Consider the following 4,100-nt stretch of genomic DNA (forward strand, 5'->3'; position numbering starts at 1 on the left):
CCCTGATTGGGCCCCGATTGGGGAAGGCTGGCTGGCCAACCTCCCGCCATCTCCTCCTCCTGATAGGTCCAGCCCTGATCTGCCACGATTGGGGCTGGGCTGGCTGGATCCCACCCATGCACAAATTCATGCCCTGGGCCTCTAGTCAATAAATAAAAAAAAAACAAGTTTTATCTTGGATGTGAAGAAAAGGAAGCCATTGTGCACTGTTGTTGGTAATGCACACTGGTGCAGCCACTGTGGAAAGCAATATGGAGTTTCCTCAGTAAATTAAAAATGGAACTGCTTTATGATCCAGTGATTCCACTTCTGGGAACTTATCCAAAAAAACCTGAAACACTGATTTGAAAGAATATATACACCCTATGTTCATTTCAGTGTTGTTTACAATAACCTAGATTTGGTAACAGCCCAAGTGCCCATCCTAATATATAAAAACCCAGGGTCCGTAACATCCAAAATGACCAAAGGCTTGACTGAACGCCAGGCTAGGGAGCTGATCAATCAGTGTGGCGAGTGGCTGAAAAGGCAACTTCTTGGTCCCTACTCCTGGGCCTCAGACTCCAATCAATTGGTGGCGGAGGTGGGGCGGAACTGGGGACTGGCTCCCTTAGTAGTCCTCCAGGTTCAATCTTAAGAGTACAGGCCAGGCACCAATGGACCAGCTGCTGGCACAATCCCAACAGCGCTGCCGGCCTCCTGGAACTTGGCCTCAGGCATTGAGGTCGCTTTCCCTCCCTAAATGCTCCACAAGGAAGAAAGGATACCGCCAGCAGCAACCAGCAGTGACTGCTGGCGGTATCCTTTCTTCCTTGTGGAGCATCTAGGGAGGACTACTAAGGGAGCCAGTCCCCAGTTCTGCCCCACCTCGAATTCTTGGTGCTGATTGATTAGATTCTGATTCACCATCAGAATGAGTGGAAACGCTCCTAGGCTGAGAGACAAATAACCGGTATGAATTGTGCTTAGGGGCTAGACAGCCCCTGGGTCAGGCGGCTGAAGAGAGCAACTGCTGTGCATGTCTGTGTTGTGGGGCCGCCGGCCTCTTCGCATCCGTCTGGTGGACTCTGGGGACCGAGAGATAGAAGTACAGTCACCACCTGCCACCACCATTGGCCATGTCCTGCAGCCCTGGCATCCCTTCCTCCCCAAGTTCTCCATTCAAGATGCCGATCGCCAGACGATCCTGTGAGTGGTGGAGCCCTGCTGGACCTGTGGCTGTGGCACAGACACCTACTTTGAGGTGAAGACTCCAGATGAGTCCCACAGTGTGGGCTGCATCAGCAAGCAGTGGAGTTGCAGGGCGGGGGCGGGGGGGCTGCTCCAAGAACCCCTCATGGATGGAGATGACTTTGGCTTGCAGTTCCCGCTGGATCTGGACGTGAGAGTGAAGGCTGTACTGCTGGGAGCCACATTCCTCATTGACTACATGTTCTTTGAGAAGCGAGGAGGCCCTGGGCCCTCTGCCATCACCAGTTAGATGGCATCTCAGGGAGAGGATCATCACCTCAGCCAGAACTCAAGATGGTCACCTGGCCTGGCCTGACCCCTCCTCAGAGTCAGCCCTTTCCTCCATGTTCACTGCAGAGGACAGACAGGGATGCCTAAGAGGCTGGGGCCATGGTGCCCCATCCCTACCCTACTCCCCTGGCCTCCTTCACCTGTGACCCTCACAGAAGGGTATGTATGAGAGCCCTTCCCCTGCTACCTCTCACCACTGTCTCCGGCCATTCCTCAGCACAGAGGTGGAGCATCTAGGGAGGGGCTCTCAAATATTGGCTTTCAAACTTGCCCTACTCACTTCCTCTCACCCTCTTCCAGGGCCTCTGCTCAAAACTTGAAACCATTAATATAAAAGACAATGTGGAAATCTGCAAATCAACTTGGAACAAAGTCTTTGAAAGCTTTATTTAGTCTTTTGAACAAGAGCTTATTCTTAAAATATTTCTAGGATTATATCTTCAATGTGATGCCATCTGTTTCCTTGTCATTTATATAATGTTAGAAATTTTTACACTGCCTTTTTATTACTCTTAATTGTATGATTCATAACCAGATATTAGGAATAAGAAAGAATATATATGGATTCCGAGCAAGATGGCGGCATAGGTAAACACCGGAGACTGCTGCCGCAAACAACCACTTCAAAAATACAACTAAAAGACGGAACGGACATCACCCAGAACCACAGGAAGGCTGGCTGAGGAGAGACTCTTCAACTAGAAGGAAAAATAACAGCACACCGAGGCTCAGAGGAGGCGCAGTGTAAGCGGGCTGGCTGAGGGCGCGGTTGTCGTTTTCAATCAGGAGGGAGTCTCAGACTCTGAGGTCCAGATCTGGGCGAATCTCTGGGGACTACTCCTCAAACGGGAGAAGCGGGATTGTCTGGCATCAGTTGGAAGGCAGCCTTCGCTCCGAGGTTTGCAGCGGTTCCTGGGGTTCTGAGAAGCAGAGCCTCTGGGAACAGGACTGAGGGCACCATAACGGCTCCCTCCGCCCGCCCTGTTGAGCCCGCCCCGCCCAAGCCCTGCGCAGAGCCATTTGCCGGATCGCCTCAGGCAAAGGCTAGATTAGCACCTCCCCAGAGGACAGAAGTTTTCCGCGGCAGACACAGCTGATTCACACAGCCAGTCGGCCTGGTGGTCAAATCCCTCTAGTATTAACTACAACAATCAAGGCTCAACTAGAACAAGACTGCGCACAAAGACCACTAGGGGGTGCACCAAGAAAGCATAAAAAATGCGGAGACAAAAAAACATGACAGAAATGGAGGATATAGAGCTAAAAAACGCAATTTTGAGGGCTTGCAAAAATGTGCTAGAAGCTGCCAATAAACTTGAGGAGAGACTCACGAAAACTAATGAGACCCTCGATGCTATGATAAAGAAACAACTAGAAATTAAGCATACACAGTCGGAAATAAAGAATATTACACCCAATAGCAGACCAGAGGAGCGCAAGAATCAAGCCAAAGATCTGAAATGCGAAGAAGCAAAAAACACCCAACCGGAAAAGCAAAATGAAAAAAGAATCCGAAAATACGAAGATAGTGTAAGGAGCCTCTGGGACAGCTTCAAGCGTACAAACATCAGAATAATAGGGGTGCCAGAAGATGAGAGACAGCAAGATATTGAAAACCTATTTGAAGAAATAATGGCAGAAAACTTCCCCCACCTGGTGAAAGAAATGGACTTACAGGTCCAAGAAGCGCAGAGAACCCCAAACAAAAGGAATCCAAAGAGGACCACACCAAGACACATCATAATTAAAATGCCAAGAGCAAAAGACAAAGAGAGAATCTTAAAAGCAGCAAGAGAAAGAAACTCAGTTACCTACAAGGGAATACCCATACGACTGTCAGCTGATTTCTCAACAGAAACTTGGCAGGCCAGAAGGGAATGGCAAGAAATATTCAAAGTGATGAATACCAAGAACCTACAACCAAGATTACTTTATCCAGCAAAGCTATCATTCAGAATTGAAGGTCAGATAAAGAGCTTCACAGATAAGGAAAAGCTAAAGGAGTTCATCACCACTAAACCAGTATTATACGAAATGCTGAAAGGTATCCTTTAAGAAGAGGAAGAAGAAAAAGGTAAAGATACAAATTGTGAACAACAAACATGCATCTATCAACAAGTGAATCTAAGAATCAAGTGAATAAATAATCTGATTTACAGAATGAACTGGTGATTATAATGAATCAGGGACATAGAAAGGGAATGGACTGACTATTCTTGGGGGGGAAAGGGGAATGGGAGATGCGGGAAGAAACTGGACAAAAATCGTGCACCTATGGATGAGGACAGTGGGTGGGGAGTGAGGGCGGAGGGTGGGGCGGGAACTGGGAGGAGGGGAGTCAGGGGGGGGAAAAAAAGAGGAACAAAGGTAACCTGAACAAAAAAGATTTAATTAAAAAAAAAAAAAAAAACTGTGGTACATCTACACAATGGAATACTACACTGCAGTAAAAAAAAAGAAGGAATTCTTACCATTTACAACAGCATGGATGGAACTGGAGATCATTATGCTAAGTGAAATATCCCAGTCAGAGCAATATAAATATCACATGATCTCACTCATTTATGGAATATAATGAA

General features: G+C 47.6%; 1 pseudogene; it reads right to left on the minus strand.

Moving 5' to 3' along the window:
- Positions 1–1,093: 1,093 nt before the first annotated feature.
- The window catches only part of LOC106727904, a 4,934-nt pseudogene continuing 1,927 nt past the window's right edge, over positions 1,094–4,100 (minus strand).

Source organism: Myotis brandtii, unplaced genomic scaffold, assembly GCF_000412655.1.
Source record: "Myotis brandtii unplaced genomic scaffold, ASM41265v1 scaffold5, whole genome shotgun sequence".
In the NCBI taxonomy this organism is placed as follows: domain Eukaryota; kingdom Metazoa; phylum Chordata; class Mammalia; order Chiroptera; family Vespertilionidae; genus Myotis; species Myotis brandtii.